Consider the following 13,035-nt stretch of genomic DNA (forward strand, 5'->3'; position numbering starts at 1 on the left):
AGCAAAAAAACAAAACAAAAAAAACAAAAAAAACATCAGCCCATAAAAACTAAAAATCACCATTGTGCCATCAGTTAACCCTTTGTGTGCCAGCTGTGGCACGCGTGCCCAGGGTTGCCGACCCCTGCTTTAAACACTACAGCCTGAATTCACATAATGCATATGCACCCAACAAAGGAGCAACTGTGTGATGTTATAAAGTTGGACTGAGGAATGTTTCCTGCACCATTTTCTGTACCATAAACATTAATAAACGCAGTTCTAAAGGCAAAAAGGCGTCCAACCCAGTATCTACAATGTGTACCTAATGAGGTGGCCAGTGAGTGTAAGTTGACAGGCAGCCAGGAGCTATGTTAAATTCATTCATGTCATCATATAAACATGGCAGCAAGCTGCTGACCAAGCCTCATAAGGGGTCATGTGATGTATTCATTAACTCAGGAGGACATGGAAGAATTAACAGCCAGGATCTTCTTGCTCTGAGGTAACAGTGGTAACCACCTCACCAGCAAGCTGGCCCACAACTACAACTTTTTAAAGTAATTTCCAAATGATCAACACAGTATAAATGAAATGAAACAACAAAAAGTTAATTATTTTGTATTTGGCAGAAATTTACAGGTTGCTTAATTTTGTTATCAGCAGGACTAACGCTGTAAGAGAAGGGCTCTGGGGTGCCAGTGTTAACCAACTAAACAGCCTCTCAAATTCAGGCAGTGTGAATGTTGCAGCTCAACCCCGCTCAGGTCCACCAACTCTGGCTGTTCTCCAGCACAGTTATTCTGCAACGCTGCAGTTCTGTGAGTTCGTTAAGTGCATCAATGTGAATTTAACTCATTAGGTAAAGCTTTTCACTAAGAGAACTGCTCATTTGGAAAGCTGAGAAATATTTACAGTAGCAGCCATCATGCTTTATGAACCACTGTAGGTCCATTAGTGAGTTCTCGGGCATTCTGCTTCATTTTTTGTCTTTTGTCAGAACAATTCTGCTTTTGCAGGCCCAATTTTAAATTGGTTTCTTTAAGAACCATGGATAAAACATTATAAAATAAAACAGTTATAAATTTATAAAACATTGCTTACATCCCATTCCAGCAGATCTTCAAGGGTCTTTCAAAAGAGCTTGCGAACACTTAAAACTAGATTTCTGTTCATATAATGAGTAATTACAAATGGAGAAACTCCATATGCTTTATTAATCACATACTAACATTTAAAACCAGATACAAGATAATCAAAGTGGAACATGATATTTATTAATATCTTAAAAACACTTCTCACCGTAGACATGTAGCAGACTCCATACTAAAACTGCAGGGAGCTGAACTTCACAACCTGGTGGCCTGAAAGGTGTTGCTACAAGGCGCTTTTAACTAATCATGACAGATAAATTAAAAAAAAAAAAAACATATTATTCAAGGTGCCTTATCAGAAGGTTGTATTCATTTTTTTATATGAACGTAAATATAACAAAAAAATTACTGTGATTCTATCTTTCATCTCTATTAATGAATTTGAATCTATTTATTGCCTCCTGTTGGTTTGACTTACAGCAATAAAAACAGTGGTTTGTCCCACTAATAGAAGAGTACCCCTATAACTAGAAGATCTGTTGCCCAATTACATGGCTAATGGAGCACATATATGCAGACTTAAGGGACTGCAGTGTCCTGGGTTTTAACAAGAAATAATTTTATGCCTTTGAGATGTGGTCTCTAAGTCCAATTTTAAACGTTCCCAATGTAATTAGCTGTACTGCAAAAGTTCCACAGTAAAAGAAGGAAGTTAGAGGTTACGTTATTGCATTACTGTGGAGGTGGCATAGAGGGTCATCATATAACATTGACACAACTCATTACAAAGCCATTAATAGTCTGAGTGTATTGGAGTTTACTTCTTCACAACAGTTAGTCCAGCTACAATTCAAAAACTACATTTGTACACAATGGCTAAAATTTCCTATCAGAAGAACTGCACAGATGTTTGATGGTATCTTAGTTGCTGACAAATTGCATCCTTTCCAATATTATGAAGCACCGAAAGTCATTGACCCACTATCTGACCTACATAAGGAAAAAAAACAAAAAAAAACACCAGGGACATGTTCAAGACTCGGCTACAGAACCTGTTAACGTCCACACTCCAGAATCCTGAGGAAGGATGTTGCATTATTAGAGCATTTGTCAACAATATGAGAATGAAAGTGACCTTTCACCTGCTAATAACATGAGATGAAAGAGTATCTTACAAGTTCACCAATGCAACTAGTACACCACAAACTCACAGTTGCCTTAAAATTAAGGCTAATTCACGTAATTTAAGTTTCATTAGTTCGTTACCCTGAAAAAGCAGCAGGAAAAATCCTTTATATTCTGCTACAATAATTACTATCATCTACACTGTTTTAACAACCTTCAATTAGTGTTTCAGTGACTGCATTTCTAATTTTGTCATCACCAGCTGACTACAGAGTTTCATTTGTGTTTGTTAAAGAACTCAGATCTTGAGATATTTCTTATACTCTTCTCTCTTCATCATTCAGTCTGCAGTTGAACAACTGTGTCTTGAAATAAACTTGTTGTTGTGTCTAATTGTGCTTTGGGACCTAGTGTATTATTTTGCTTACAAAAACGTCATGCTCTGTTAATCAACATGGGCAACTGAAGGATAAACGATTTAGAAATGGCCTTGTGGGATATAACGCTGCATTTGGACTTCTGTGGGCCTCCATGAAATTCGACTTCTAGTAGATAATAAAGCAGGTGAATAAAACTCATCATCAGCTTCCTGTGACAAATATAAACAGCATTGTTTGATTTTGGCCTTTGGTGTTAATCAGATTATCCGCCCTTGTAAATAAGGAACTCTAAGGATATGAACAAGGTTAGATGCAAAAGTCAGTGTTCCACGTTTCAGCACTGTAGCCACGAGTGGATCATAGACTCATGAGACTAAAGAACACAGTGAAACAAATCCCCTCTAATCTTTTTGCTTTTTACCCTATATTAATTGTTTGTTTTACTCTATATGAAGTGTTTTTCATCTTTTCAAATTTCCATCTTTTCATTTTTTTCCTTCCTGCAAAAGATAAAATATATTTTAATGCCTCATTTTGAATTTAGGGGTAGTTACAGGAATTTATTCCACCAAATGTGTTCTTGCGGATGGACAAGCCAAGACAGCCATTTATGTAAAACCCCATTTGATCATGAGACTTTTAGACCATTAGTGGGTAGTTAGAGGAGAAAAATCGCAGATGTGTGCTTGGATTTTAGCTGGCAAAATGTTGCTTATTTTTCCAAGTAAGCAAAATGTGTTTTGTTTCCAGTTTATTTAATTTAAGGTAGGTGAGAAATTCAATCACAAATGATGGATTTTATTTAAATTAGTCATTTAATTAAACCCATATAAGCATCTTTCAGACATGCACTCTGATCCAGCATCTGAACATGCTAGCTTCATATCTAAATGCACACCATGATCACTTTAAGGCAAAATACACAATGATCTAGTAACATTTATGCATCAGAAACATTGTGTACAAGTAGTCAATTTAGATACTGTACAAGTCTGAACAGTTAGACGAGAACAGTTGGGCACGCACAAGATTACAACTGTGCATATGTCTCTCCCACATCTTTGTTAGTGAGCTGAACAACGCACAAACATGATTTCTTTGGATGATGCCCTAAACAGTAAAAGCAGAGCAGAAAACTGTTGCCTACTCTCATGCTTTTGGCATGAGACACCCACTTTCACTCTCCTCCTCACTCTGCTAAAGCTAGTCTCACAAACAACCCTACTCTCGTGCTTTTGGCATGAGACACCCACTTTCACTCTCCTCTTCACTCTGCTAAAGCTTGTCTCAAACAATCACTTTATAAACAACATAAAGTGCATGCATACAGTGCCTGATTTCTATTTTATTTTTGCATATTTGTCACACTTAAATGTTTCAGATCATCAAACAAATTTTAATATTAGAATAAGATAACCTGTAAATACACAATTCAGTGTTGAAATTGAGAACCACTATCTACAAAAGGAGCAAACTTGGAACAGTGGTGAACCTTCCCAGGAGTGACCGGCCTACTAAAATTACTCCCAGAGTGCATCAACGACTCATTCAGGAGGTCACACAAGTACCCAGAACAACATCTAAAGAACCGCAGGCCTCACTTGCCTCAGTTAAGGTCAGTGTTCATGATTCAACAATAAGAGAGAGACTGGGGGAAAATGTCACTGCTGACCAAAAAGAACGCAAAGGCTTATCTCACATTTACCAAAAAATATCTGGATTATCTGGTGGAAAACACAGCATTTCATAAAAAGAACAGTCAAACATGGTGACAGTAATGTGATCGTCTGGAGCTGCTTTGCTGCTTCAAGGTCTTGCTGTACATGATGGAACCATGAATTCTGCTCTCAACAAGGAAATCCTGAAGGAGGATGTCCAGCCATCAATTTGTCCTCTGAAGCTCAAGCACATTTATGCACCATGAAACACCAATGGCCAATGAAGTGGCCTCAAAAAACCTGGACTTAAATCTTACTCAGATGCTTTGGTATGACCTTGAACACAAACTTCATGATCAAAAACCCTTCAATGTGGCTGAATTAACAACTCTGTAAAAGAAGAGTGGGACAAAATTCATGTGAAAGACTCATTGCCAGTTATGATAAATGAGTGACTGCAGCTGTTGTGCAAAGAGTGGCACAATCAGTTATGTAGTTTAAACCATTCCTATGTAAATCTTTGAGATTTTGCACAGGAACATCCCAGCAATTACTGAAATACGCCTGCTTATCTGGCATCAACAAATATGTCACATTCACAGTCACTAAAATGACCCTTCTGATGTCCATTTGTCTATGCTGAAACACACACAGTTTTAACAGCAGACATTTTAGACCTTTAACATCAGTGAACACAGACTCCATATCTAGTTTTTTTCCATCCCCTTTGTTGTTTAATATAACACTTTAATGTTTTTTATAAAAAATACAACTTTAGGCAGCAATATTTACTGTGGTAATGGCAGGACCTGTGGCAGCTGGTCAGATTAATATGAGTCGCCATTAATGAAAATATTCCCAGTTTAAATTTTTAACAGTAGCTGAAATTAATTGTAGCTATAATTTGACATTTTAAGTGTTTGCAGAAAATTTCTGAGAAAATTCTGACATTATTATAGGACATATATGGAGCATCAATTTCCAAAGTGAGTGTAAAATAAGTGTAAGAAAAAGAACAAAATACCACAGCACTAATTTTCCATTTGCTTACAGAGCACAAGTCTGTTAGGTGGTGAATAGGTCACTACATTTCATCTAACCAGTGAGGTAAATGGGACTGACACTGTCAGTGTTAGTTTTTCCACTTGACCTTCACTCTCCTTCACTACATCCTGCTGTTTTCCAAAAAAGTAGGTCAAAAGTCTGCATTGGAGCTGTGTCACATCGCACTGTCCACACTGGTACTGGTCTAATGTTTTATTCGATATGAAAATGTCATACTGGGATATCATTGCTATAGCAATGCCATGTATTTACATTCCCTAGTGTGTAAAACAATGAAACGAGCTCGGGCATGTCCGAGAGCAAGTGTCTAAAAGAGATAAAAAGGGAGCTACTTAAACAGCCTCCAATAATGTGAAATTCTTTGCTAAAAATGCAAGAAAGCTGTTTCCGCTGAAGGTGGATAAAACTATATTTCAATGCATACCCATTGAGTACAACCAGGTTGTGAAGGAGGAGACACTAACTGCTGTTGATTTGAAATGTAAACAAATGACTCAACACAGTGCTCACAAGTTGCACTACATATGACAAGAGGAGCAAACAGTGGATGGAAATTACTGTTCTGGTTATATGGTGGAAAAGCAGTGCCATGATAGGATGCCACCTGTGCAGCAGGTCAAGTCATGAGTTTTCCTCACTGCTAAATATTCCACAATCAGAGGTCACGAACTTTCAACAGAGTCAATCTCTACACACTTCCAAACTTTATGCTGTTTTCAGTTTAGCTCTAGAGCAGTGAGTAAAGAGCTTCATGGAAAGGGTTTCCATGGCCTTGGAGCTGCATCCAAGCCTTACATCACCAAGCACAATCCATAGCATTGCTGTGGATCGTTGCGGTGGTGTGAAGCACACCACCAACGGACTTTAGCGCAGTGGACACGTATGACCGCATGGTGCCAAGTTTAAAGTCTGGAGAATCAGGGGTTATGGTATGAGGTTATTTTTCAGGAGTTCCAGCAAAAACGCTAAATCCTTCAGCACACCAAGATATTTTAGACAATTTCATTCTTCTACCTGGGAACTGTGGGAACAGTTTGGGCCCCTTCCTGTTCCGATATGACAGGTCCATAAAGACATGGGTGAGTGAGTTTGGTGTAGAAGAACTTGACTGGCCTGCACAGAGTCCTGACCACATGATAGAACACCTTTGGCATGAATTAGAGGGGAGACTGCAAGTCAGGCATTCTCATCCAACATCAGTGTCTGACCTCACAAATGTGCTTCTGGGAAAATGGTCAAAAATTGACATAAACACACTCCTAAACCTTGTGGAAAGCTTTCCCAGAAGACCTGGAGCTGGGATGACATAACATTAAACTATATGGACTAAGAATGGGTTATCAGTCAAGTTCATATGCATGCGATCGTTTATCTGGTATTACTAAAACTACATCACTACTATCATGTTATACCGCTGCCACCTTTTTTTCTATGGATTCACACTTTGAATTAGAAAGTCTGTCAACTGTCATCAGTGAGGAGGGGTTCATTGGAAAAGATGGATGGAAAATTACAGACATTATATATATCCCACCTGTATCCCCTTCTTATCTGTATATAAGCTCAATAATGTTTGTTGCTCCACTGGAGTGAAAAGTGAAGCTGAACATGTCAAATCATTTTGTGAGCACTCAAATTATTATTATGCCTTTTAAATTTCACAATGAACAAACTTTACAAAAACAAGCTTTAATCATAATGCACTCACTGTGATTTGATTTGGATAAATTCTGATAAACAACACTATAACTCAATCAAATCTTACTTTCGGATTTATGGTCTGTTATACTATCCTCCTGGAAATCTCCTCGCTCACTGCTGTATAAAGCACTAATAAAGGAAAGGCTTTAGCAGCATAAAAAAACCCCCAAAAACATTCATTATACAGACTGACTTATTAAGAAGTCACACAGAAATTAAAGAAGATCCACACATTTCGTATAAATAAAGTTCAGTTTTCAAAGGTCGCCTGGCTTATGAAAACAGTCTATACCAGAGAAAGAGAGTCAGTCATCAAGGTGGTGCGAATACTGGCTGGGAAAATGTAGGATCCAGCTGCAGAAAACGATTCACAATTTTTCAATGTCATCAGAAAAAAGAACATAGCAAAATGGCATTACGGTCTCACCATGGAAACAGAAATAAGCATCTGCATCAGCCGTTATCATCCAGTTGTAGTGTTATACTAGAAAATAGGTGGTTTTTATGATATGAAGTCCAACATCCATCAGAGTCGATCACTCTGGAAGGCAGAGTGAAGAGCTAGTCATCACGGAGCAAGTTAACAGCTGAGCACATTTTCAAATATTCTATCCTGGAAGGCATTTAGGAGAGGGGGGGCAGTTCAAGGTACTAAAATAGTCAGACAAAACCACACAAATGCAAAATCAAAAAGTGTTTTAGATAAAGGGTCTTTGAAGATATGCCAGGGTTTCCTTCAGTCTAATAAAGGTTGGCTTTAAGCTGTCCAGGCCTAGCACTGGGAATTTTTGTTTCTTTAAAGACAAAAGATAATATATTTTATTACCATCACTATTATAGTTACTTAAAAAAAGAGAAAAATTATAGGATTTAAAATGAATGGATATTCCCTATGTTGATTAAGTGAGGTAGACTAATTCATACAAAATGTATAATATACATTACATGCATTATACTTTTAAACATGACTCAGTGTTTACATACTGATGTACATTATTTGCACTTCAGGCTGGAATAAAATAAATAAATGAACTCTCCCGTGTCTCTCTCCCTCCGTCTCTGTCTTTTCTTCTCCTATATGCAAAGCTGCACATAAGCAGCTCAGCCTGAATGCTTCACAATTAGCAAATATCTAGACAAAGAGGAGCCAAGGCTGGAAAATGAGGACTGCAGCTTTTTGTGTGTCAAACTGTGTGTTGGCTGATTTCTATCTGTTACGTAATTTTGACATGTATCAGTTCGCAAAAGCAATTAAATAGAACACCCACACACTGTCTCACTTAATGCTAGAATATTTATTACAATGATTCAGTCTATCCAAACTTCATTAGGTATATGGGCGGCATGTCAGGTTCTCTCACAGGAAATGCTTCAATCATCCCAACATTCAATCAGAATACCATAAAAAAGATTATGACTAATGAACACCTTGTACAATCCATCCATCCATCCTGTCATCCATCTTCTTCCACTTATCCAACTGAAGGTCACAGTTGGGGGGGGAAAAAGCTATGTTGATGGATATTGAATTGGAAACAGTTGCAGCTATAATAATAAAATGATTAAGTGAAAGTTTCAAAGATTTTATGTTTTTTATTAGTTACTGATATTGTTCACTGATTAATCCTACATGTCCTTTTGCTATTTTATCTTTCAGTCCTAAATGTAATGTCATTATTTTCTTATTACTGAGCCAATATCTCCATGCTGTCACTGAGAGCAATGCCAGGCTGCAGCACAGGAAAACTAAGTCATTTGATGGTAATATGTATGAGTGTGCCTATCAGATTTAATTGCTCATTACCTGAAGGTGCAGGAACACTGTTCTAGGTCATTAAGGCCCATCCTAACCCCTGAAAATATTATAATTTTAAACATAACGATTGTTTATAACATTTAGATGAAAGTGAGTAAATGCATGAATCCATGGACATCACCAAATACAGTGTTTCATCTTTTAAGTTACTCCGCCAGGCTTTTACAACAGCCAGTGAAAGCATGGGCTGCTGCTGAGGTGATTGATTTGACTATTGAAGAATATCCCATTTGTTTTCATTGAGAAACTCCTTGTTTGATTCTGCCTAAGACTTTGGGTCATTATGCATTTGTATTGTGAAGCTCAGTCCGCTCATTTTTACAGCATTTGGCCAGATGAGAGCAGATAATATAGCCCTGTGCCCTTCACAAATATCCTGTCTATTCAAGTCTATTGTAGCTTTGTTATTCTTGGGTGTAATCAGTGATGTGCACCTTGTTGTGTTTCCATCCCTAGGCATTTCTTGACTGTAAACTTAAACAATGGCATGCCTGACACTCAAAGAGTGTCCTTGACTTGGTCAGATGTGAAGTTGTTTTTCAAAACTATGGAAATAATTCTGTCATCATGCACATTAGATGAGTTCCATGGTCTTTAAGGGTTTTGGTGTTGCTGATCTAGCTAGCGTTTTCCTTCTTCTCCTCCTTCTTTTGCTGTCTCTTTGATAGATTTATTTAATTCTTTCAGCCTAACGACGGCCTCTCCCACTGGCGCTGACATCTCTTCAGGCCCCATATTTAAAATTACAGTGAAAATTTGTCAATATTTTATCTGAAGTTGACTGAAAGTCTGCTTCACGTATCATAAAATAACAAGGGAACAGACCTCACCATGAAATTGCTGTTCAGTTAACTGTCCAATTATTTCTGTGCCTCTGAAAATGGGGAACTATGTAAAAAAAAAAGTGTCTATATGAACATTTAAAGTCAAATTCTTGTAAAAACCTCTTGAATTAAAGCTGAAAGTTTGCACTTCAATCACATCTTGACTATTTGATTTAAAATACAGTTTGTTGGTGTACAGAGGTAAAACCAAAAAAAAGTGTCTTTTTCCAGTTTAACTGTAGATAGATATGTGATTCAAGTTGATTCATGATGTTAAAGTTAAACTAATTATGTGTTTGTTTTAGATAGATGTGTATTGAACTTAACAGTCTTTATTGTGTTATTTGAATTTGATTATAAAAAACATAGGTTTTTATATAGTGATTATCCTGCAGCAAGAAATGCACAAGAATGGATGTTTCTGAATAGTTATAAAAAATGTTTGGGGAATAATTGGAAAAAAATAGGAACTAGGAATGAAGAATCACATGTCATGGATCTACGGTCTTTATAACAGCTATTAATATGAAATGGACAAAGGAGCTTGTCAGCATTTGCTACTTTTGTTTTCAGTAGAAGTTTGCTTTGTTCAAAATTGGCACCCAGACTATTTGACAAAGACACTATTTCAGACACAAACTGAATGGTACAATTAGAAGAGAAAAAGGAAGAGAAAAGATGGTTTAATAAAATGGAAACAGAAGGAAAAAAACAAAACAAAAAAACCCCAAAATGTGTGCATAAAAACAAGAGTCCTGGTGCTTTGTACTCTGACAAATGAGCTGCAAAGTTAAAACTGGCTTTGGCCACATGAAACTCATAACATCAACAGAAATATAACAAATCTAATAAGGCTAAAACTTGACAAAACACCTCAGTGGGAATCTGAGCAGAGGCTGTCAGCTACAGTTGAGGTTCAGAGTTTAATAAAGGAGAAAACAAAAGAGTCCAGCCAGGCAATGAGGACCAGCGCTTAGGAGTCACGCTTCAGAGGAGGTGATTGGTAAAATGCTGCTGCGCGGACTGAAACCTTGACCCAGTGAGCAATTGATTGTGACATTTGTAGGTTACCATGACAACTGCCATGGTTGTGAGTAGTTGGCCATGATATTAGGGCATGTGACTGAGGCAGGTTTTCACAGGTAAGAAGATGCAGCAATGTAAGCGGAAAATCCAAAGATCTGTGGGATCATAAAATCTTTTCAGGTACGTTTGAGCACTATTAAAAAATCATCAAGAAATCATTCACTGCTTCTCTGTTCCTATCTTTGTATTCTGTGACAGTCTAAAGATTGAAACGTTCAATCTTATACTCAGCTAAATGACACCGTCCAGGCATGGAATCTGTGCTAGAAACAAAGAATAGATAGATATGTAATAGTACTAAGGCACTAAGATCTCCATGTTCCCAGTTCAACCCAAGTTAGATTTTATTTTAACATCTCAATGTTTTTAAACTTGCACACACTGGTCTGGTTGTTACTGACGCAAACAGTAAGGAGAAGGTAAATTAAGATGTGTTAAGATTTGCATAAAAAACACTCCAAACTGGACAGAAATGTCCAGAATAGGCAATGTACCCGCTGTGCATTGTATTCATAATGCAAGCACTTCCTGTTATGCACGTCATGTTAAATGTGATTCCTTCGTAGCAAAAAAACTTAATTAATGTATATACAAATTTGAAAGCTCAAAAAGGAAGAGATTTTAAAGTCTTCATTAAGGTAATGAGGAAAATTACCTAGTGCGGTTAGAAGACTGAACTATTTAACTAGCAGGAGGCAACAAAAAAAGTTGTAACAAAGACTTGCCCTTAATAATAATAATAATAATAATAATAATGGATTGGATTTATATAGCGCTTTTCAAGGCACCCAAAGCGCTTTACAATACCACTATTCATTCACTCTCACATTCACACACTGGTGGAGGCAAGCTACAGTTGTAGCCACAGATGCCCTGGGGCAGACTGACAGAAGCGAGGCTGCCATATCGCGCCATCGGCCCCTCTGGCCAACACCAGTAGGCAAGTAGGGTAAAGTGTCTTGCCCAGGGACACAACGACCAGGACAGAGAGCCCAGGGATCGAACCGGCGACCTTCCGGTTACAGATGCGATTCCCAACCCCCTGAGCCACGGTCGCCCTTATAAAGCTTCTGTGCCAAACATGATAACAAACAGTATTATATTTACACATAGCGCCACCACGTGATCACCGGTTAGTCCAGCATTCATTCCTACTACTGACACGTGAAGTAGCTGCGAAATGCACCACTATGTCCACCATTTAATCATTTTATTCCTCAGTAGTTGATGGCCAGGTTACAGGGATACATCTTAAAAAGCAAGTGGATAACACAACCAAGAATGAACCACAGGCAGCAAAGTTGCAGGCTGTACAAAAATAATAATAATAACAACAATAATAACTAAGCTTGGGCATGTATTAAGGTTGGCTTACAATTCTCAGTGGATTTGTCTCCACAGGCGACCACACTCCAAGTAATCATCTACTCGACTGTTAACGGAAAATTCCATAATGCAGGTTTAATTAAAATGAATATTGAATTCATAAGTATACACTTAGTGCAAACAGTGACAGCTCCGATAGGGGTGCCACAAAAAGTGTTGCGTGTTTTCAGCTTTACATAAAAAGTAAGTATGACAAATGAGAGAGATAGATAGATCTAGATCTATCTATCTAGATCTATCTATCTAGATCTATCTATATCTATATCTATATCTATATCTATAGATATATATATAGAGTTCTACGCAGAGTTTCTAATTCACTTTGTTTACCAAACTGCAAGAGAGAGCATGACCAAGATTTTGTTTCTCATCACAACACGTTCCCACATGACAAAAGGTCAACACTGCTGTGTATGAAACAAACTTATTCTCATTAACTCCCCCCCATGTTATCTGAGGACACAAGTCTTCTAAGGGAACACACCACAGAACATCTTCAGGACACTATTTTTCACATTGCTTCAACACTCAATACTGCTGGAGTTTTCACAAGTCCTGGGAAAACTAAAAAAGGCAAGTGGCACATAAGTTCATTAACACTCTGGTTGTCAAGACAATAGAATGAATTCCTGGTGACGTCAGCTGCACACAGCTTTAGTCTGAAGTCCCCTTGTTTCCATGGTGTACAGAGGCAAGCAGCAACTTCAGCAGAATGGACTAATGTGTCGAATTGTGCAGAGAAGCTGAAATGTGATGATGTGTTTAACGATGTCTCTGTGCTGGTGCCGAACGCCTCACTGCACTGCCTCGAACTCTCTTACACACCCATATAATCTGTTCCACTCACACACGCACACTTTCGGGCTCCCCTGCAAACACACTTAACCTTTGCTCGTGCTCTGCTTGTTGCTTACATGCTTA

The 13,035-nt window shown here is 37.8% G+C and overlaps 1 protein-coding gene across 4 annotated transcripts in view; it reads right to left on the reverse strand.

Annotated features, from left to right (window-relative positions):
• Nucleotides 1-13,035, reverse strand: part of pde1cb (phosphodiesterase 1C, calmodulin-dependent b) — a 117,944-nt gene that overhangs the window by 88,615 nt on the left and 16,294 nt on the right. The window lies entirely within an intron of this gene.

This window comes from Rhamphochromis sp. 'chilingali' (assembly GCF_963969265.1).
Source record: "Rhamphochromis sp. 'chilingali' genome assembly, chromosome: 16".
NCBI classification, from domain to species: domain Eukaryota; kingdom Metazoa; phylum Chordata; class Actinopteri; order Cichliformes; family Cichlidae; genus Rhamphochromis; species Rhamphochromis sp. 'chilingali'.